This window comes from Sus scrofa, chromosome 11 (genome assembly GCF_054392235.1).
Source record: "Sus scrofa isolate SSC_HxYL_T2T_F1_AM1 chromosome 11, Sscrofa_HxYL_maternal_Yorkshire_Landrace_v2.0, whole genome shotgun sequence".
NCBI lineage: Eukaryota > Metazoa > Chordata > Mammalia > Artiodactyla > Suidae > Sus > Sus scrofa.
In genome coordinates, this window is record NC_139393.1 from 24,014,900 (window position 1) to 24,039,129 (window position 24,230).

Consider the following 24,230-nt stretch of genomic DNA (forward strand, 5'->3'; position numbering starts at 1 on the left):
CTGTTGAAATTTGCATCAAAAAGAATAAAATACATGGGAATAAACTTAACCAAGAGATGAAAACCTATAAACTATACAAATACTGATGAAGGAAAATGAAGATGATACAAAGAAATGGAAAAGACAGTCCATGTTTTGGATTGGAAGAATTAATATTGTTAAAATGGTCACACTACCCAAAGCAATCTATAGATTTCATGTAATCTCCATGGAATTTTTCACAGAACTACAAGTAATAATTCTGAAATTTACTTGGAACCACTAAAGACCTCAAATTGCCAAAGCAATCTTGAGGGAAAAGAACAAAGCTGGAGCTATCACACTCACAGACTTTACAAAGCTACAGCAAATCAAAAAAAGCGTGACACTGGCACAAAAACAGACTCTTAGATCAATGGAACAGAATGGAGAGCTCAGAAATAAACGCATGCACCTGTGGCCAATTCACCTATGACAAAGGAGGCGAGAATATACAATGGAGAAAAGACAGTCTCTTCAATAAGTGGTGCTGAGAAAACTGGACAGCTACATGTAAAATAATGAGAGTAGAACATTCTCCATACACCATATACAAAAATAAATCAAAATGGACTAAAGACCTAAATATAAAAGCAGTGATGACACCGAAACTTGGTAAGAACATGGGGATAACAGAGTATCATTCAGTGCTGGCAAGTATGTAAAACAGTACAGCCATTTTTGGAAAACTGGTGGTTCCGTAGAACTTAAACATGTACCCGCCCTGTGCCCCAGCAGTCTCACACCTAGCTATTTACTTGTGCGAAACGAAAGCATATATTCACAAAAATCCTTATATCAGAATGTTTGTAAGAACTTTGTTTATAAAGGCTGGAAACTGGATCAACCTATCAACAGGAGAATGGTTAATAAATTATGGCATTTTCATATGATGGGAGACCATGAAGTGGAATAATACTCATCTATATGATTATTATTCATATAGTAATGCTCGTGAATTAACTAAATAGATTTCACAAGAATGAGTCACAATCATTATGTTGAGCAAAGGAAGCCAGACAAAAAAGAACATATACTGTATGATTCTATGTAGATGACATTTAAGTGTAGGCAAAGCCATCGAAGGTGATAGAAATCAGAACTCCCCTCTTGGGAGGACTTGACTCAAAGCGATATCCCAGTTGAAAAAAAAAATTTAAAGCATAATCTTTGATAGTCTATGTTGACCTTTAGGAAAAGATTTATCAACTTGGGTTCTCAACATTCATAAATGTAGAAAGGGATGTGGCTGTTCTCCAGTGTTGTTTTTTTTTTAAATTGTTCACTATCATTTGTCTTCTCCTGGGTGTGCAGACACACACCAGCTCCCCCTTGAATGTCCACGTTCCATCAGTGTTCTAACAATTTTTCCTCCAAACCCAACTTCAAAAGTCTGATCATCTTTGACTGCTTCTTTTCTTTCATCATGAATTCCGTCTGCCCAGTGGAATTTCTTCTCTTCTCTGCTTTGCTTTTCCATCTAGCCTTTCCTTTATATTGTCACGACTATCTCTCTAGTCCACTCTCATCTCTTAATGATGGTCCTCTCCCTTTTTTCTCCCCCTTATCCTGAACACTGATGCCACATTCATCTTCAGAAGCACACACCTGGCCACAGTCCATCTGAAACAAAAACACTTCCAGCAACGCTATGCTGGTCCACAAAATTTCAATTTTGTAATTCTGCAATTCACACTCCAGTCTTATTCTCCAGCTCCATAAAATCTCCACTCCAGTCTCCAAATGTGTCACAATTTGCCTCATCCCTATGTCGTTGTTCAGTGGTAAAGGGGTGTATGTGTTATCTTAAAATTTTCCCTTATTTGTACCTCTTCTTTTTATGACCACACCCATGGCATATGGAAGCTTCTGGGCCAGGGATCAAATCCAAGCCACAGCTGCAACTTACTCCACAGCTGTGGCTACTCTGGATCCTTTAACCCATTGCACCAGGCTGGGAATGGAACCCACACCTCCATAGCAATCCAAGCTGCTATAGATGGATTCTTAATCCACCGTGCCACAGCGGGAGCTCCTTATTGTACCTCTTTTGAAGGTACTTGGACTTGCAGACAGTAAGAATTTTACCTGGGGATCGTCCCTTTGTTTTTTGTCTCATTTTTGGTTTTGGTTTTTGTTTATTTTTGGTTACATGAAGACACTGGTGCTAAAGCTTTACCACGTACTTGTTTATTTTACAGATGTGTAATGAGCACCTGCTGTATACCAGCCACAGCACTGGGAGTTGTCAATTTGGTTGCAGCCATGGTGAACATGGCGCCTGCCTTGACAGATTTTGATGGCTCTAATTAGAGAGGAATTTAAAAAGTAATTATAATTTGGTGTGATAAGTGCTGTGGAGGAGTAGGAGTCTTATATTTATGCATTGCCACTCAACAAATCACCCTGAACCTTATCAGGTTCCCCAGAGAAACAGAACCAATGGGTGTGTGTGTGTGTGTGTCTGTGTACAACTATATAGATATATATCCTTACTTATTATTTGTAGAGAGATTTATTTTAAGAAATTAGCTCATGTGATTATGGAAGCTGGCAAGTCCAAAATCTGTAGGACAGGCCGAAGATCCAGGGAGGAGTTCTATTTCAGCTCAAGTCCAAAGAGGGTCTGTAAGCCTAGTGCCTGTTTCTTAGGAAACCTCAACTTGTTTTCTTCTAAGGCCCTCAACTGATTGGGGGAGACCCACCAAGGTTATGGAGGCTAATCTGCTCCACTCAGTGTCTAGTGATTTAAAATTAACTTTTATCTTTAAAAAAATACTTTCACCACAGCATCTAGACTTGTGTTTGGCCAAGTATCTGGGTACGGTGGCCTAGCTAAATTGGCACATAATATTAACCATCACAGTTAGAAATCTGAGCATGGCTAAGTGGCCAGGGTGGGGGAGTCCTCCAGCTCTTGGTCTCTGATAAGACTTGAGTCGAGATGTTGGCCAGGCTCACAGCCATCCCAGTGGAGGCCAGATCTGTAGTCCCCTCTGCTCAACTGGAGCAGAAGCCACATTCAAGCTCACTCAGTGATTGTTGGCCGGGTTCAGCTCCTCACAGCACAGCTGGATGGTCTGAGGGCCTCAGTTCCTTGCCAGATGGGCTTCTCCATAGAGGAGTTCCCACTATGGCAGCTGGCATCATTAGAGGCAGCAGACAAGAGAGAGGTTACTTCTTGTGTCTTCCAACGCCATCTCTGTTCACTAGAAGACCCTAGGTCTAGCCCCACTCAAGGTGGAAGAGGAGAGGGGATTACACAAGGGTGTGAATCCCAGTACAGAGTCAATCAAGAGGCTCCGTGGATGATCCTTTGTGGTTTGAAATATTTTACCTCCATGACGAGAAGCTAGAGAAAGGATGGAATATTGTTGTGGCCCAGGATGTTTCACGTAAAAGGTGAGGCTTCCATGTGTCACACTGCATGGGTTCACACACCTAGAGAAGCAGACACAGCAGTAGTTCTTAATAAGTGATGTACGTATGAATCACCTGTGGAGCACTTTAAACATGCATATGGTGGAGTTCCTGCTGTGGTATAGTGGGTTAAGAACCTGACTGCTGGAGTTTCTTTCATGGCTCAGTGGTTAACGAATCTGACTAGCATCCATGAGGACACAGGTTCAATCCCTGGCCTCGCTCAGTGGGTTAAGGAGCCAACGTTGCCATGAGCTGTGGTGTAGGTCACAGACGCAGCTCAGATCCTACATGGCTGTGGCTGTGGTGTAGGCTGGCAGCTACAGCTCCGATTGGACCCCTAGCCTGGGAACCTCCATGTGCTGTGGGTATGGCCCTAAAAAGTGAAAAAAAAAATCTGCCTTCAGAGGCTTGGGTCACTGTGAAGGTGTGGGCTCAATCCCCAGCCTGACGCAGTGGGTTAAAAGATCTGGTGTTGCTGCAGCTATGACATGGGTCACAGCTGCAGCTCGAATTCAGTCCCTGGCCCAGGAACCTTCCTTCATTTGCCATGAGTGCGACCATCAATAGAAAATTCATGTGGTGAGGACTTTGCTCTGGTGATTCGTTTGTTTAGCCTGGGTAATTATAATGAATCCCTAGTTGAGATTCACTATAATACAATGAGAAAATTATTTCTATTCAATAGAAGAATTTGGGTCAGAAGTCATCTGTTTTAAGGTTAAAGAAGATGATGGGAACAGGTATTCCTATTAAGGCGTGTAGATCCAATCCTTGAGAAAATAGGGAACCCTTGTGAGTTCTTGAGGGGTGGATTGTATAATCAGTTATATGTAAAACTTTATTTCATTTTTGCATTCATTCGTTTATTATTCACACATTTTTTTTAATCAGCACCATGACCAGTTGGAGATGAGCCACAAGAAGGAACATCAGGAAGAAGTGTGGGGGGGTCCATAAAATATGGTGTCATGAGTTGGATGAATGGAAAGGGGAGTGGATAGGATTTCATAGTTCATTGGAAGGGATAAAAAGGAATGCAAAGGAAATGATGACACCATGTCTTTTTCAAGTTCACTCTTCTCACACCGACCTCCCAGGGCTGGGACGCAGAGAGGATGTGGGAGAATTCATGTCAGTTTAGTACAATATTCTGTTCAGTACAGTATTCTCTGGGTCTGACAAGGACAAAGCCGCATGGCTCAGTAAGCCCTTGAAAAGGGGATTTTTTCTGAGGGACTGTGTTTTAAATCCACAAATGATGAGATTCCTGCCAAGCTTCTTCTGAATTAAATAAAGTCCAGAATATAGGGAACTAGGAATGTTCATTAATGTGATAAGACAGCATTTTCTACATGAGTGATACAAAATCAAATAGAGTCTTTGTTTTCATTGCTTCTAGAGAATCAAAGCCAGAATCCTTTTGTGGCTCTGGGCTTGTAACAAGGCAGCGCATCTTTTCATCGTGCTTTCCAGAAGAAAAGGGCATATAGTTTCTCTGCACAGTGACAGACGTGTTTCCTTGAACAATACCCTGTAAAGGTCACATTGGAAATTTGAGTCACAGGCCCTGGGACTTAAATTTGAGGCTAAGTTTAAAAATGGAGTGTCTAGAGCTGGCCAGGTGCCATTAAAAGCCATGGTGTCATGATGGAAGATAATAGAAAAAATATATATGTGTATGTAGGACTGGGTCACTTTGCTGTACAGCAGAAATTGCTAGAACATTGTAAATCAACTCTAATCATATTTTTTAATTTGACGAAAAAAACCCATGATGCCATTTTGAATTATGGTGGAATAGAACAGGATCCAGTTGGGGTATTGTACCTTTCTTGGTAGCAACACATAGATTTTCTTGTCTGTATCCTTCCCTGGCTGTGTCATTATGGTAGATAGCTACTTTCACACCAAATCCTGGAAAATCTAATTTCATGGACCTCTTATTTCCCTAATGTAGCTCATTTTCTAGCTTTTCCATGATCACTAGAGGATTTCTGTGTAAGCATAATGATTTGTGCGTGTTCCGTTATGTTGGATCTTTTTTCTTTTTTTTTCTTTGTCTTTTTGCCTTTCTACGGCCGCTCCTGTGGCATATGGAGGTTCCAAGGCTAGGGGTCCAATCGGAGCTGTAGCCGCTGTCCTTCGCCAGAGCCACAGCAACACGGGATCCGAGCCGTGTCTGCAACCTACACCACAGCTCATGGCAACGCCTGATCCTTAACCCACTGAGCAAGGCCAGGGATCAAACCCGCAACCTCATGGTTCCTAGTCGGATTCGTTAACCACTGAGCCATGACGGGAACTCCCATTATGTTGGATCTTGAATGCTGCCTTCCTCACTGAAGCCTTCCTGTTGATGCTCATCCCCAAAAGAGAGGATCTCCAGCCCCTTTAAAGCTTCAGAGCACATTTCCCTCCCTGACATCCTCATGCTCTGTGATATAACAATACATCTTCTCCTTGCTAACAGTTGACGAGGTCTTACTCGGCACCCTTGCTGTGCTGCTGCGCTTTGTATGGGTTGCCGTTCAATGTGTGTAACAACCAAGGTGGGGAGTCTATGTACCATTTCTCCATTTTGCAGATGAGGAAGCCAAGGTTAAAGAAGTACCTTGCCCAAGGTCACACAGCTAATATGTGATGAAAGGGAACGCCCCCAGGCAATCTGTTTCAGACCCCACTAATCCAAGCATGTATTAGTACCACGTTTGTTTGTTTGTTTGTTTGTTTAGGGATTGAATCAGAGCTACAGCTGCCGGCCTACACCACATCCCCAGCAGCGAGGATCCGAGCTGTGTCTGCAACCTACACCACAGCTCACAGCAAGGGTGGATCCTTAACCCACTGAGCGAGGCCAGGGATTAAACCCGCATCCTCATGGATGCCAGTTGGATTCATTACTGCTGAGCCGCAAGGGTAACTCCAGTACCACCTTCTTAAAATTTTTGACATCCTAGTTGCATCTTTCTCTAAGGGGGTAAAATGCTCAAGAGAAAAATTGCTTTTGTCAGTATTCCTGGAATTTTGTGACATATTGATGGACTCAGAAGTTAGCAGCAAATAGTGGCTGACTGAAAAGTTTGGAAATTGCCATTGAGATTTATGGGAAACGGGGGTACAGGTCTAGGCAAACCACTCAAAACTTTGTTTCTAGTGGTATGTGGAAGTCAGAAAGCTGCGTGAGTTTGATTTTTTTTCAGAAGAGTTCTATTTATTTTATATTCCTGTCGTTTCGGTTATATTCTCTGGTCCAAATACTTTCATTCCCTCTTCTTTGTCAAGTTCTTCCTTCTTTTGTGCAAAGATAAACTGGCTCTGTTTGGCTCTGTTCTTTTTTCTTTTTCTTTTTTCTTTTTTTTTTTTTTACCCCATGTAATAATCTTAGGCTTCAGTCCTGCAGAACTCTGAAAATGCTATCAGTCATGTTTCCTTGTTTCTTTATTCATGCCTTAAGCTTTTGTTGCCTAAAATAAAATAACAGTTTCAAAAAGCTACATGTGACCTTCCTGCTTTGTCCTTCTCCGGCCTTTTGGAGGAGCTTCCCAGGTGCAGCGTGGTGATGGGCTAAAAGATTCAAGGCTCATACAGAAGGCTATGGCGTTAAAAGCTGAAACTTGGAGGGTGATTCTGAAATAATTAATTGGTGATCAGTGCCCCGAAACCCCCTGGTAAGAGTAGGTGCTGGGACCGCTGGTGGAGGATAAGCCATTGGCACTGGAACGAGCCCAAACATGTTGATATTTGGCTAAAAATAGGAATAGCAATCTAGGTGGAGCCCTGGGAGACCTGTCAGTCGTCCCTCAGCTGTGATGATGGACACGGCTGTGAGGAGATATAGTCACATCACTCAGAGATGTTTACAAAAGATGCCGGCACCACTCCTGATTCCATCAGAAAAGGCCTTGGGAAAAGGCGATGTTTTCTTTCACCAGAAGAGTGAAGGAACTGTGAGTGGCTTGGAGGGACCAGAGGAAGATGAGACGCTTTCCTCGCTATCTCCTTGATGTCACACAGCACCCAAACCTGCCCCACAGCACAAGGGGACCACTGAGTTTCCAAAGAGCTTTCTCTCTTTGCATAAGGGAGCAGGTGGGAGAGGAAGGGCACAGCTTAAAGCCTGGCCTCTGTGTTTCTGTGGGGCCTGACTCAAGAAGACAATATCTAATACAAGACTAAAGCAAATTAGGAAGGAAATTTTCTTGATTTAGAAAAGTGTGAATTAATTTAGTATATCCCAGCATTTACCTGTTCTTTCATCAGTTCTGCTTGTGAAAGTCTTTTTCTTTTTTTTACTCAAGTATAGTTAAGTCACAGTGTTGTGCTTCTGGTGTACAGCTAAGTGACTCAGTCTCATATATATATATGAGAATTTATGAATATATTCTTTTTCAGATTCTTTTCCATTATAGGATATTACAAGGTATTGAATATAGTTCCCAGTGCTAATTAGTAGGTTTTGTGGATTATCTGTTTTACGTATACTAGTGTGCATATATTAATCCCAAACTGCTAATTGATCTCTCTCTCCCCACTTTCCCCTTTGGTAACCACAAATATGTTTTCTATGTCTGAGAGTCTGTGTTTTATAAATGAGTTCATTTGTAGCATATATTTTTTAGATTCCATATATAAGTGATATCATGTGTTTGTCTTTCACTGTTTGACTTCTTCGCTTAATATGATAATCTCTAGGTCCATCCATGTTGCAGCACATGGCATTATTTCATTGGTTTTTTATGGCTGAGTAATATTCCATTGTATACATGTACCACATCTTCTTTATCCATTCTTCTGTCCACGGACACTTAGGTTGCTTCCACGTCTTGGCTCTTTTAAATAATGCTTCCGTGAACATTGGGGTGCATGTATCTTTTCAAATTATGTTTTTCTCTGGATGTATGCCCGGGAGTGGGATTGCTGGATCATATGCTAGTTCTAATTTTAGTTTTTTGAGAAACCGCCATACTGTTCTCCATAGTGGCTGCACCAAGCGAAATATTTTTCTGAATCACACAGGCCATAGCATGAAATGAAGAAAAGAACCAGCCCTGAGGCCTTTAGGGCTTTGATGTCCTGGGTTGTAAGGCTGACCTCAGGAACCTGTGCCTTAGTTTTTGAATCTGGAAAATGGGGCCCGTGTCCTCCAATTGCAGGGCCATCATTGAGATTAAAGAGCCTGTGCCCAAGCCTTATGGCTGGTAGACTCCTAGTGAAAAGTAGTCTTGCTGTCCTCACGCTCATACCCTGAATACAGCCCAACCCTCATCTGGTTTGATAAGGGAAAATCAGAGTTCACTTTGTTATAAAATATTCCTGACCTTTAGAATTTTCTAAACACCATGCTGAAAAGTTACCTTCCCACTCAGCCGCTTATGAGTAAGAAGATCCTGGGGGCCCCAAACTAGTAGCAGTTAATACTGTTATTTTAATAATAGCAGTGGGTGCTACTGCAGCACTTTCTGCCCACAGTGGCTGGTACTGGCAATGGTACTTTGGACATGTCCTAATGGGGTGCGTTTTTCTCCTTCCAGAAGCATCGGGCATGTTGGAGCTACACTGTCGTCCAAGGAACTTCTTTTGTGAACAGCTTCCATTTAAAAGACTTTTGTGAATACGTTGGTTCAGTCAAGTTCCCAGAGAACACATTTGTCTTCTGATCAGCTGGAGGTTGTAAGGTTTGTGTCGATTTTTTCCATTTGTCTCGCTGAAGCTGTTATTAATTTGTGGGAATACTTTTGAAATGGGTCATAGGCATACCCTATTGCAATGGGAACTCTGAAAGTAGATTAGGCATAGATTGTAATCCTTTGATTTCATTGGGAGATGGCTGTAAATGCGAGGAAATTTGATCTGCTTCTTCTCATGCTTATTATTATATACTCTGTGGGATGTTACAAGGATCTTAGAAATAAAATATCCCCCACATTGGCTTAAAACAAATTTTACTTCCATGTTCATAAGTTATAAATGAATAGATTCAGTAAATTTATATTTAGTGTCTCCATATATCAGATTTTAAGTGCTTTCAACTAGCTAAGACCTTGTGGATAAATTGCATTTGGAAACACTGAAAATCAAAACTGAATTTGTCGATATCAACTAGTGTTAGCATTATGACATTTTTTTGAATCATAACATCTCAGTGGGCACAATGTTTTCATGTGGTTCTACCAACTGGTGCTCAGTCTACGATTTAGTATGAAGAACAGGGTAGTGGTGGTGGTCGTTTAATATGTGTGGGTTAACAGCTCAAGAAGTCACTAACAGTAGCGTTGCTTCCTTAAGGAAAGGCTTGCGAGCAATGCAAGTGTTTGATTTTGGAACTGCATGTTCTGCTGTTGAGAAAGTCCCAAGGAGACCACTTTTATTTCGCAAGGACTTTGTGACGAAGACCTGCCTCCAGACTGAAATTAACCCATGCATCTTTCATAGATGGAAAAATGAACAGGAGAGCGGATAAAGCTTGGTACATTGAGTGAACAAAAACTAAATGAAGAGCAAAGGAGAAGGAACTTAGAACTTTCCTTAGAGTGACACGTCTTTTTCCACAGGCTTTTATTTCATTTGGTGGGCCATTTACTCTGTCCACGTGACAAATGTCTTCTCTCCTAATAGCCCTCTACTGTAGGTCGTTGCTCTCTTTTTCTTTTCTTTTTTTTCCTTTTCTTCCTACTGAGAAATCAGAAGTAGATTTCACTGCAGTGCGGGGCTCGATTCCAGGTTTTTCCCTGCAACCTTCATTGCTGGGTCCCATGACTGACTTACCTTGAAGGCTGAAGCGTGTGGTATGTGTTAGGGGAGAGCGTGGATGGGAAGTCATGCCTCCGTCTTTAACTCTCCAGGCCATCAGTTTGGTAAGATGTTGTGATGGGCAGAGACATAAGATTTGTAGCCATAGAAATACAAGAGTTGCTGGAAGGGACCTGAGAAGTTACCTAAATGTTCCTCCCTAGTCCAAAGGCAAGATCCAACTTGAATTGTCTGAAACCAAGGAGAATCTACTCGTTTCAGACCTTCCTACCTAGGTATCCCCTTTCCATTTAAAAGCTAATATAGGTTCTCCTTTCTTAGAAATCTTATTGTCAAGGAAGTCTAAGCAATTATGGACCTCCTGGCACGACAGTTTATTTCTTATGTCACTGAGACAGAAGGGGATGGTCAGGCTCTCCTGTGTCATCACAGACTCAAGTGTTCCATCATCCTCCCTCTCCTCAGGAGAGAGGAACCCAATTTTCTTAACCTTTCCTATGAAAATTGTACAATCCACACATTTATTTATCCTCCCAGTTTTGTTCGGAGTCTCTTAAATTCTCTACATCCCACTTAATATTGAGAATACAAGTGGGTTGTGGAAGCATTAAAAAAATCATCTCAATGTTTCTGTGGGGCCACTGTTGACATTTTGAGGGAGGTGCTTCTTTTTTCTATTAAAGTATAGTTGATTTACAGAGTTGTGTCAATTTCTGCCATACAGCATAGTGACCCCGTCATATATGCATTCTTTTTCTCATACTATCTTCCACCATATTCTATCCCAAGAAACTGGATAAAGTTCCCTGTGCTATACAGTAGGGCCTCATTGCTTATCCATTTTAAATGTAATAGTTTGCATCTACTAACCCCAAACTCCCAGTCCATCCCACTCCCTCCCCTCCCCCTCGGCAATCACAAGCCTGTTCTCCATGTCTGTGAGTCTGTTTCTGTTTTGTATATAGATTCATTTGTCTCATATTTTTAGATTCCAACTACAAGTGATAACATAGGGTATTTGTTTTTCTGACTTACTTCACTTAGTATGAGATTCTCTAGTAGCATTATGTTGTTGCGAATGGCTACATTATTCCATTCTTTTTTATGGCTGAGTAGTATTCCATTCTGTATGTGTGTCACATCTTCCTAATCCACTTATATCTTGATGGACATTTAAGTTGTTTCCATGTCTTGGCTATTGTGAATAGTGCCGCAATGAACATAGGGATGCATTTAACTTTTGGAATTACAGTTTTGTCCTGATATATGCCCAGGAGTGGAAATTCTGGATCATATGGTATGGTAGTTCTATATTTACTTCTTTATGATGCAAGATCATCCCATGGATTTTAGAAAGGTTAGTAGCCCTGGCTTCCAGGAACTAAAGACCAGCAGCAACCCCATACCCCAGAGGATGCGATAAGCAGATTCACACCTCCTCACATGTCCATTGCAAAGGAGGACCAAGGCTGCCCAGACCACAGAGTCCTTGGTGAGAGCTGAGTAAATGGTGGGGCTGGGCTTGGACCCCCAATTTTTCACCCTGGGTGCCATTCTCTTCCTACTCTTCTACTCTGGGCTTCCATTTATTTTTCAGCTATTTAGCAACACACCAATGTATATATGTGGATGCTCTTTGGGAGAATTTCTGGTTTGGGGTTTAAAGGAGATCACTGTTGTTCGCTATGGGAACATAGATATGGAAAGATAACATCAGTGCTCAGTGCAGGAAAATAGAAGAGAGAGGACAGTTCTGAGGACTTACAGGAAAGCCAGGGCCTGGACCCCAGAGGGTGTAGTGGGGCTGATGTCACAAATATATCATCTTGGTCACTGAGAGAGGAAGGGGTAGAGCATCTGAAATCCAAGGAAAAAGGCAAGTAGCAAAGGAGTATTTTTTCCCTTGGCTTTGTACCGTGTATCCCAGTCTCAGCTCTTCTGCTCCATTTCTCAGGCTTCCCCAGGAATTCAGGGATCAGATTGTGAGGAGCTCTCTCTCCCACAAGCCCCAGTATCCCTTGCCTCACCTCCACTCCGTCTACTTCTCTGTCTTGTCCCTCAAGTACCTTTTGGCAGTGCCTCCCCCCACCCCCGTTCATTCTTCATGCTTGCAGAGCATGGGAAAATGACTTGATACCTTTTATTTCTCTAGATGCTTCCAAAGTCTCCAGTAAGGCTATATATTAAAAGGAAAGGATGCAGAAACAGGAGCTCTGGGAAGTTTTTCCCAGAAGGGCTTTGTGAAGGCTCTGATCTCTTGAGACATTTACCATAATACAGGCACAGCCGTTCCGTAGAAAAAGAAATTCTCATACCCTACTTTTTTTCCTTTGGATTTAACATAAGGAATCATGGAGTTCCCCAGTACAGAGGTTACATAAAAGCAAAAGGAGACGAGTTCATGATTTAAAGGTAGAATTATTAGTGGAGGTGTTTTGGTTGTTAGAGTGGATGACTCTTACTCTCTGCCTTAGCTTTTGCAAAATACACACAGTAGGTATTTTATCCAGAGTTGCAAATGCAAATTGGACTAAAGGACTCTTTTTCTTTGCTTTCTACTAAAATGAAGACTCATACATGATAAGATTTATCATCTATAAAAAGGATACATTTATGGAATTCCTGTCATGGCACAGTGGTTAATGAATCCGACTAGGACCCATGAGGTTGCGGGTTCGATCCTTGACCTTGCTCAATGGGTTAGGGATCCAGTGTTGTCATGAGCTGTGGTGTAGGTCGCAGATGCGGCTTGGATCCCTTGTTACTGTGGCTGTGATGTAGGCCAGAGGTTACAGCTCCGATTAGACCCTAGCCTGGGAACCTCCATATGCCATGGGAAGCAGCCCAAGAAAAAGGCAAAAAGACAAAAAAAAAAAAAAAGGGATGCATTTATGGAGAGAGTAATGACATCAAAGGCTTCGCTTCTCTTTCATTGTTTCATTAGTTGAAACTTTATAACCAAATTCCCAGACCCCAATTTTTGAAACATGGTGATTTTCCTGCCCTCTCTTCTTTGGTGTACAGGACACTGCATTATATTTGACTTCTCAGAGTTTCTCATTTCCTGAACTGCACGTCTAGCTCCATAAACAAGGAAGAATAAATATTAGCTTTATGAGACCGTGTTCCTCTACTAGTTGAAAAATAGCATATAATAAAAAATACAAGGATGTAATATTGAAAATTATAGGTCAATATGCCTTCTTATTGTGGGTATATATTTAAACCTCATGCGCAGAGGCTGTGTTTTCAGAACAGTATGAGCTGTGTAATACCACTTGTGTCTGTGATATATTTTAACTCCTCATATTTAACAATGTATCTCAAGTGACTCTTGCCTCACTAGTGAAATGCTTCAAACTTATTTACCACTGTGATTTAAAAACAAACAAACAACAGAACCCTCTGGCTCTTGCCATTCATTCCAACAATTACATGTGATCCAAAGTTAAAATGTGTGTGGCTTCCTTTCTTGCTGGATTCCCCTGGTGCCCAATGAGTTCCTTGGAATTGGGTTGGAAAATGTTTCATGCCAATTTTGAATTGGAAGGAAGTTTTGTAAGGGGTTTAAAAATAAAAAGTCACTTATGGTCTTGCACAGCTCATCAGTACTTTAAGTGTGCCAATTGTTATTTTAAAATCCAGACTCTGTAAATATTTTTTAGCAGCAATGAACATGTAGCATCTATATAACTGAATCGCTTTGCTGTATGCCCAAAATTAACACAACATTGAAAATCAACTGTATTCCAATAAAATTATAAAAAAAAAAAACCCAAATCAAAAAACCCTCAAAAATGTAGCACCTGTTAACTGTGCTCCTTAAACCTCACATTCACACCACATAAAGAAGAAAAAGAGGAGTTCCCATGTGGCTCAGTGGATACAAGTCTGACTAGTATCCATAAGGACATAGGTTCGATCCCTGGCCTCACTCAGTGGGTTAGGATCTGGTGTTGCCATGAGCAATGGTGTAGGTCGCAGATGTGGCTCAGATCTCCCATGTTGTGGCTGTGGCATAGGCCAGCAGCCACAGCTCTGATTTGACCCCTAGCCTAGGAACCTCCATATGCCACAGGTATGGCCCTAAAAAGACCTAAATAAATAAATAAGGAAGAAGAATAAGACTGACTGACATGGAGAGTGCATGAGTTGAAACACTCTTTTAAAGCTAAAGGAGTCAATATAATTATGGCCATTCTCAATAAGTCCAGAAATTACAAATGCTGGAGGGGCTGTGGAGAAAAGGGAACCCTCCTGCACTGTTGGTGGGAATGGAAGCTAGTACAACCACTATGGAAAACAGTACGGAGGCACCTTAGAAAACTAAATATAGAACTACCATATGACCCAGCAATCCCATTCTTGGGCATATATCTGGACAAAACTTTTCTTGAAAAAGATACATGCACACACATGTTCATTGCAGCACTCTTCACAATAGCCAAGACATGGAAACAACCCAAATGTCCACTGACAGATGATTAGATTAGGAAGATGTGGCATATGTACGCTATGGAATACTACTCAGCCATAAAAAACAATGAAACAATGCCATTTACAGCAACATGGATGGAACCTGAGACTCTCATCCTGAGTGAAGTAAGTCAGAAAGAGAAAGACAAATACCATATGACATCACTTATATCTGGAATCTAATATACTACACTACACAAATGAACCTTTCCACAGAAAAGAAAATCATGGACTTGGAGAAGACACTTGTGGTTGCCAAGGAGGAGGGGGAGGGAGTGGGATGGACTGGAAGTCTGGTGTTAATATATGCAGATTGTTGCCTTTGGAATGGATGGGCAAGGAGATCTGGGTATAGCACTGGGAACTATATCTAATCACGTCTGATGAATGTATACATGTATGTGTAACTGGGTCAACATGCTGTATAGTAGAAAATTGACAGAACACTGTAAACCAGCTATAATGAAAATAAGTAAATAAATAAATAAATAAAAATTATGTTCAGATAAAGTCACATCCCTCTGAAGTGACCATTTGCCAAACCTGCCAATGGTTTATCATATTAAAGGATACTTTTTCTTTCTTCCATAATAACTGTGCATTGTTCCTCTTGCTAAAGATGGAAAATATTCAGCCTTGTATATTCCAGGCTCAAAATTAAGAAAATTAGACTTACTGGAATAGCTCCTAAATTTCTACAGCTTTCTTCTTTTAAACATTTTTAAGTATATTAGTTTTTATTATGAACTAATTTAAATCTACCGAAAATGTTGTAGTCTGTAAAAATACTGCCATACTTTATCATTTTCACTTTTAAGAACCATTATTGTTTCTTTCAAATTTTACAAGCAATACCTCTTTATTGCAGATAACTAGAAATACATAAAAACTTAAAGGAAAAATTAAAAATCACCCATAATACCCAGCCCCCTGAGATAACCTTCATTAGTATCATTTTCATGCCTTTCATCCTGATGTTTACAAATTTGTTAATTTTTGTCTTTTTAGGGACACACCCATGGCATATGGAGGTTCCCAGGCTAGGGGTCAAATCGGAGCTATAGCCACCAGCCTACACCACAGCCACAGCAACATCAGATCCGGGCCATATCTGCCACCTATACCACAGCTCACAGCAACACCGGATCCCTAACCCACTGAGTGAGGCCAGGAATTAAACCCACATCCTTATCCACGCTAGTCAAGTTTGTTAACCACTGAGCCATGATGAGAACTCCTACAAATTTTTTAATTGATGTATAAATGACCTACATCACTGTGTTAGTTCCAGGTGCACAAGAAAGTACTTCATTACTTCTATATGTTACAAAATGATTACCATATGTCTAGTTACATTCTGTCACCATATAATGATACTGTGGTATAACTAAATTCCACACATTGTATATTTCATCCCTGAGATTCTTTTTTTTTTTTTTTTTGTAACTGGAAGTTTGCACCTCTTAATCTCCTTCAACTATTTCATTCATGCCCCAAACTTCCTTTCTTCTGGTAACTTCCTTTCTTCCTGTTTGTTCTGAACCTAGGAGTCTGTTCCTTTATGTTTGTTCATCTATTTTCTTTTTTAGATTCCACATCATACAGTATTTGGATTTCACTTGTCTGACTTACTTCACTGAACATGATACCTTCTGGGTCCATCTATGTTGTCACAAATGGCAAGGTTTTGTTCTTTTTTATGACTGAGTAATACTCCATTGTGTATGTAAACCTTATCTGTGGATGGACACTTAGTTTCCTTCCGTGTTTTGTCTATTCTAAATAATGCTGCAGTGAACATAGGGTTGCATATATCTTTTTAAATCACTGTTTTTGTTTTCATCAGAATAATACCTAGAAGTGAAATTACTGAATCTTATGGCAGTTCTATTTTTAATTTTTTGAGGAGCCACCATCCTATTTTCCATAGTGACTGCACCAATTTACTTTCTTACCAGTAGCGTATTAGGTTTCCTTTTCTCCACATCTTCACTATCATTTGTTCTTTGTTGCCTTTTAGATCAGAACCATTCTAACAGGTATGAAGTGATATCTCATTGTGATTTTAATTTGTATTTCCTTGATGACTGCTAATGATGAGCATATTTTTCATATGTCTATTGCCATCTCTGTCTTCTTTGAAAAATGTTCAGGTCCTCCACCCATCTTTCAGTGAGTTGTTTTATTTATTTTTTGTTCTTATGTGAGTGTTATATATTTTGGATATTGACCTCTTAACAGATATATCACTTGCAAATATGTTCTCCCATTCAGTAGGTGGCCTCTTCATTTATTTGATAGTTTCCTTCTCTGTGCAAAAAGTGTTTTAGCTTGAGGAAGTTCCATTTTTTAATTTTTGCTTTTGTTTCCCTTGCCTAAGGAGATGTATCCAAAAAGTTATTGCTAAAATCAATGTCAGAGGGTGCACCGCCTGTGTTTCCATCTAGGAGTTTTATGATGTCAAATCATTTAAGTTTTTAATTCATTCTTAGTTTGTTTTTGTGTGTGATATGAGAAAGTAGACCAGTTTGATTCTTTTGCATATAGGTGTCCATTTATTGAAGAGGCTGATTAGTCCCCTTTGCATATTTTTTGCCCCCTCTGTCATTGACTAATTGCCTGTATAAGTATGGTTCATTTCTGGGCTCTCTAGTCTGTTTCATTTATCTGTGCATATATTTTTGTGTCAGTAATATACTGTTTCTATAATTGTAGCTTTGTAGTATAGTCGAAATCACGGAACCTGATACCTCCAACTTTATTATGTGTTTGTTTTACCTGTGAGATTTTTCCTTTTATAATTTTCTTCTTTCATATGTATTATTTTTTTGCTTTGAGAAATACCTTTAATTTCTCTTGTAAAGTCAGTTCAGTGGTCCTGGACTCCTTTAGCTTTTGCTTATCTGTGAAACTCCTTAATCTCTCCTTCAAATACTAGTTATAACCTTGCTGAGTAAAGTATTAGTTATGGGGTTTTCCCTTTCACCATTGACTATATTGTGCCACTCCATTCTGACCTGCAGAATTTCTGCTGAAATGTCAGCTGATAACCTTATGCAAGTTTCCTTGTATATAACTAGTTGCTTTTCTCTTGCTGCTTTTAATAATCTCTTTTCATCTTTAAATTTTGCCATTTTAATTCTGCTGTATCTTGATGTGGATCTTTTTGAGTTCATCCTGTTTGGTACACTCTGAGTTTCCTGGACCTACTATTTACTTTCCCAGGTAAGGGACATTTTCAGATATTAAAGATTCAAATAAGTTCTCTACCCCCTCTCTTTCCCTCTTCTCTTTTTTGGGGACCCCTATAACTCAGTTATTAGTTAACTTGATGTTGTATCAGAGGTCTTTTAACATATCCTCACTTATTAAATGCTTTTTTTCTCTTTTTCTGTCCAACTTGAGTGATCTTCACTGCTCTCTCTCTTCAGTTTGCTGATCCTTTCCTGTCTCATGTAATCTTTTACTGATCACTTCCTTTTTATTTCAGTCATTGTATTCTTCAGCTCTGTTTCTTCTTTATATTTTCTAAGTCTTTGTTAAACTTCTTACTGTGTTCACCCATTCTTCTCCCAAGTTCATCAAGTATCTTTAGATCATTACCTTCAAGTCTTTATTAGGTAGATTGCTTATTTCCACTTCATGTAGCTCTTCTGCAAGTTTACAGTTGCCTCTTGCCTCTGGGAGGTTCTCCAAGATAAGCAAGTATGTCTGACTCAGGCTCTTTTCAAATTATTGCTTCTGTGCTGGATCTCTGAGTATATGAGATTTCGCATGTGCCCTTTAAACAGAGTCTCTGTTTCCTATAGCCTGTCATTTCTCCTGAATGCAAGCTCAGATGGCCTTCAAAGCCAGAAGTTCTGTGGGCTCATCTACTTGGTGCAGGACCACCCCTGCTCCGGGCTTGGGAGCCCACATGGGGCTCAGATGCCTTGCATTGTGGGAGAATCTCTGCAATTATAATTATCCTCCTCTTTGTGGGCCACCTACATGGGGTTGTGGGTCTTGGCTATATGGCATCTCCATCCCTTTTACAAACCTTGTTGTGGTTCCTTTATATGTTTAGTTGTAGAAGATCTTTTATGCTAGTCTTCACATCATTCTCATTGAGAGTTGTTTTGTAAATAGTTGTCATTTTAGTTTGCCTGTGGGAGGAGGTGAGGTGAGCTCAGGGTTTTCCTACTCTGCCAGCTTGGCCACCATCTTATTTTAAAATGTTAATACTATCAAAATTGCTTAGGATATCTTTTTTTTAATGGGCACACCCAGGACACATGGAAGTTCCTGGGCCGGGAATTGAATCCAAGGCACCTCTACCATAGCTGCGGCAACACCAAATCCTTTAACCCACTGTGTCAGGCCAGATATTGCAGTGACCCAAGCCATTGCCTTTGGATTCTCAACCCACTATGCCAGAGCCACAACTTTAGGATATCTATGTTTTATTTTATTTTTGTTTGTTTGTTTTTGATATCTATTTTTTAAAGTGAAAAAATCGCTATTCTTCCTATTTATCCATCTCCATAGATAATATAACTTACAAGATTTTGTGTTTTGTTCCATTTATGTTATATTACCTTATATTTTCATATCCCGTAGTGTCTGTGAATATATATGGGATATTATTTTCAGTTTACCTGGGTGAGATCATACTGAATTTATACCTTTCATTTTCTTTTTTTCTCAACAGCTTTTTCTAGCACATATTATATGTTAATATAAGGACATTTGGCTCAATCGTAGAAGTTAATTGTTGTATAGTCTTCCTGACAAAATATATCAACTATCTTATAACATTATTACCAGTCTTTTTTCCCTTTGGACAACCTTCTTCTTATACTCATTTCTTCATTCGCAGTAGACATGGAGACATGGATTTAATGTGTGGTAATGCTGCATCCTGCCTGCTATTGAATAGGGATTGGGGAACTATTTATTATTGACTTATACCAGAAAAGCTTTTATTTCCTTCTTGTCTGTAAAGTTTTTATTTTGTTGTTACTGTTAGATGTGCCTCTCTCCTTTTCTACTGATATTTTTCTTGAGCAGTTTTTAATGTGGCTTTACTAATTCCATCTGAATCATGTAGAATTGTGTCTAAACAGAGAGAAAAGACAAAAGAAATAAAGACAAAAAAGAGAGAAGGAAAGGAGTAAGAAGAGATTACTTCTAATATTTTGCCTCTGAGATTCAATGGGTGTTCCTGAGAAATGTTTTTTAAAGTACACTTGCTCAATTTTTCACACTCCTTCATCTCAGAAGTCAGCTAGTTTGGGAGGCTTTTCTCTTCCATTACACCAGTCAAATATTTCCTGTGTCTCTTAGTTTCGTAATACCTTTGGAAAAATGTGCATCATTCTTTGAAAGTTAGGTGTAATGTTTCAAGATCTGTTTTAATTCAAATATTTGTTTAGATATGGGTGCCTCACAAAATAGGAGCTTTCAGAGATTCTCAAATAGATATATGTGTGTACTTTTTGTAAATTTTAGGGTTAGTTTTTGTTTTGCCTAGCGTATGCTAATAAGTATTTTTGAGTGGTTGAATAAATTTGTGGAGGTTCCATGGTCATTTGACTTGGAGGTATTTTAGGGTTCTTAGTGATCATATTTCATCTGCTGGGACACTTAGCTTCAGTTTTTGGATCTTCTGTGATTGAAAACAGAGGTCTAAAAACAAAGGCAGAGTTTCCTGAGAGCACCAATTCCCAAAGGTTGTGAAAATCTCTAAGTAGGGTTCCCAAATTATTTAGGGCTCTAAAACAAGTGTCTTAAAACTTTAAGAGCTGTGTATCTCAGAGTTTATTCTCCAATTCTGTTGTTTTTTTATTCTAAAAAAATGAAGTTTTTTTTCAGTCCATTATATTTTTATACATGACTGGTCTGAGCCAGTTGACACCTCTAAAAAAAGGAAACTTTGAACAGTTGAAGAGTAAAATCAATCATTTCTTGACCTGATAGATCCTTTCTTGAATTCAACACTCGCTCTTTTAAATTATTTATTCCTTTCAAGATACTGAAAATTAGGGAGTTCCCGTCATGGCGCAGTGGTTAACGAATCCGACTAGGAACCATGAGGTTGCGGATTCGATCCCTGCCCTTGCTCAGTGGGTTAACGATCCGGCGTTGCCATGAGCTGTGGCGTAGGTTGCAGACGCGGCTCAGATCCCGCATTGCTGTGGCTCTGGCGTAGGCCGGTGGCTACAGCTCCGATTCGACCCCTAGCCTGGGAACCTCCATATGCCGCAGGAGCGGCCCAAAGAAATGGCAAAAAGACAAAAAAAAAAAAAAAAAAAAAGATACTGAAAATTATTAGAATATAAATGATCTTAGCACTTGTCAAATGTAATTTTTAATATAAAAAGATTAGTAAATATGGATTATTTCTTTGGTTTCCCTTTCAAGCAGTTCTCTGGTCTTTTCTGAATGTTAAGTATGTAGCTTTTTTTTTTTTTTTTTTTCCTATCCTTAATCTTTATTTTTTTCGTCTTTGATAGAGTTCTTAGAGCTAAAGTTTGTGTCAAAAGCTTTAATTTTCAGCAGACTTTTGTAATTGAGTGTAAGCCTTTAGAACATGGGATTTCTGTCCATCAGAAATTCTTGCACGGAATTCCCGTCATGGCGCAGTGGTTAACGAATCCAACTAGGAACCATGAGTTGCGGGTTCAATCCCTGGCTTTGCTTAGTTGGTTGATGATCTGGCATTGCCTTGAGCTGTGGTGTAGGTTGCAGACGCGGCTCAGATCCCACGTTGCTGTGGCTCTGGCGTAGGCTGGTGGCTACAGCTCCGATTGGACCCCTAGCCTGGGAACCTCCATATGCCACAGGAGTGGCCCAAGAAATGGCAAAAAGACAGGAAAAAAAAAGAAAGAACGAAATTCTTGCACACATTACCTATATGCTCTGCTGAGCATCACCTTCCTAGCTAGGCCTGCCTATATGTCTAAAATCTGACATCAAACTTTTGTTTATTTTTAAGGCTCCATTTGTGGCATATGGACATTCCCAGCTTAGGGGTCAAACTGAGCTGCACCTGCCAGCCTACACCACAGCAATGCAGGATCCGAGCTTTATCTGTGACCTACAGTGAAGCTTGCAGCAACAGCAGATCCTTAACCCACGGAGCAAAGCTAGGGATCAAACCCGCATCCTCAGGGGTGCTAGTCAGTTTTTTAACCCCCTGAACCACAAGGGTAATTCCCATGGTTTTAAATTCTTAACTAGCCTAGATTTTTGTTTTGTTTTGTTTTGTTTTGTTTTGTTTGTCTTTTTGCTATTTCTTTGGGCCATTCTCACGGCATATGGAGGTTCCCAGGCTAGGGGTTGAATCGGAGCTGTAGCCACTGGCCTACGCCAGAGCCACAGCAACGCAGGATCCGAGCCATGTCTGCAACCTACACCACAGCTCATGGCAACGCCGGATCGTTAACCCACTGAGCAAGGGCAGGGATCGAATCCGCAACCTCATGGTTCCTAGTCGGATTCGTTAACCACTGCGCCATGATAGGAACTCCTTAACTCGCCTAGGTTTTTTTTTTTTTTTTTTTTTTTTTTTTTTTTTTTTTTTTCCTTTTGTCTTGTTGTTGTTGTTGTTGCTATTTCTTGGGCCGCTCCCGCGGCATATGGAGGTTCCCAGGCTAGGGGTCCAATCGGAGCTGTAGCCACCGGCCTACGCCAGAGCCACAGCAACGCGGGATCCGAGCCGCGTCTGCAACCTACACCACAGCTCACGGCAACGCCGGATCGTTAACCCACTGAGCAAGGGCAGGGACCGAACCCGCGACCTCATGGTTCCTAGTCGGATTCGTTAACCACTGCGCCACGACGGGAACTCCCTCGCCTAGGTTTTTAAGTAGAATTTGTTCTGGCAGTAGCAGTATCCCCAGTAGGAGATTATTTAGCAGTAAATGTATGATTTTGTTTTCAGTATCTGTCATAGTGATAGATCTGTGGATGGCTTTGCGTTCTCATTTGGCATATTTGTTAATAAGTGTGCTAGAATTCCCACAGATTGTACACTCTTAATTTCTGGTGGATTTCACTTGAGAAAATCAAATAGCTGCTCTATCCATATATCTGCCCCCCAAGTTATGGCATCAGGACTCAGCTCAGTTATCACAGCTCTTCAGCCTTCCTTGCCTTCCCCTCCTTTCTTCTGCAGGCCCTTCTCTTAGGAGCTGGGGTGGAGCCCCTTCCTTCTGATATGGTCCGAGAAGATGAAGCTGCAGGGGAGAATGAGGAAGTGTGTCCAGTCATAGACCTACTATCATCCTTCTGAATTTTCTTTACCTTTCATTTTATATCAAGGTTTATTGAACTGAAAAAAAAATAAAGAGACAGAAAGAAAGAATAAGGCCCTCAATGTTTGGCAGAAGGAAGATTGGTCACGATGTTGGATTATAAGTTTTTCAAAGGTAATTTGAGAAGGTATCAGTTAAAATTTGAAATGTCATGGAGAAGAAGGAAAAAATAAGTGTGGTTTTTAATTCACCTTAGAGGATCAGCAAATTCATACTGCATAAATTGAAACCTGAATTTGGATTCTTTAATATGGAAACAGCTATGCAGATTTTAAAGATAAGCAGTGCATTTATTCCCCAAAGCGTTGAAATCAAAATTAGGTTAACAGGTCTAAGCAGAAAACAAAGCTAATAAGTATTGGAAACTTAGAAAAATTGTGGATTTCAAGTGTGCTCTTAATACTTGAAACATAGACCTAAATAATTAAGGACAAAGTATCTCAAGGATGCTTGTGAAAGAGACAAAATTAATATGGGGAAGCCTCCCTAATTTGGGTGAACTGGAGCCAGCACCCTTGTTGGAATTTCAAGGCAGTTAAACACTCTCAAGTAAATACAGTAGAATATACTTGTGGCTAATCAAAATCTCAAACATAACCACAACAAAAACCCTCTCATTATGAATCCCTACCTTTCTCCCTAGAAGTTTTACTCTGAGGTGATCCTCCCTGGAAGAGAGATTACAAAAGTCTGACCTTTGATCATCTTAAGCAACTTGTATTGATTTAGAAAACAGTGGATTCACCTAAAGTCCGTGGTCAACTTTATTTGAATAAAGGTGTCCTAATATACTTGATTGACAAAGCCATTGCTATTTACATGCAAAGGATGTTTTAAGATCACAGGTGTGTTAATGCCAAAACCGAGAAAGTGCTGCAATCGAAAATGTCGAAAATGCCGAAACGGAAACCAAAGTGACTTTTCATTTACATTTGTTTTCATTTCATTTACAAGGGGAACATTTTATTTCCCCTTAACAGTAAGGTTTCACTCAAGGGGATGAAGAAAACTTTAAAGGGCAAGGCACTGGCCTCACAGCTTGTGTCTCCACTCAAGAAAGAGGTCATAGCGTCTGGACATCCCCAGAGAGATACGTGGGAGGGAAAGATAAGGCCTTGGAAAGGTGACTGCCAACCTGCTTTCTCTTCCTATTGTCCCAGATTTTGGCATGCAGTCTGTGTTTCTTTAATTTTATCTTTCGCTTCTATTGATACCACAGGGTCTATGTGTTGGATGCTGGAGTTTCTTTTTAAATAGACACAAGGA

General features: G+C 40.2%; 1 protein-coding gene across 33 annotated transcripts in view; it reads left to right on the forward strand.

The window, feature by feature from the left end:
- The window catches only part of ENOX1 (ecto-NOX disulfide-thiol exchanger 1), a 658,487-nt gene that overhangs the window by 318,602 nt on the left and 315,655 nt on the right, over positions 1–24,230 (forward strand). For 21 of the 33 annotated variants that reach the window (XR_014819513.1, XR_014819517.1, XR_014819510.1 and 18 more), the window contains one exon: positions 8,973–9,116. The gene's annotated coding sequence lies outside the window, so the exon portion shown is untranslated. Of the gene's footprint in view, positions 1–6,173; positions 6,358–8,972; positions 9,117–24,230 lie in introns of all 33 variants that reach the window. The other 12 variants (XR_014819514.1, XM_084981815.1, XM_084981822.1 and 9 more) reach the window with 3 other exon arrangements.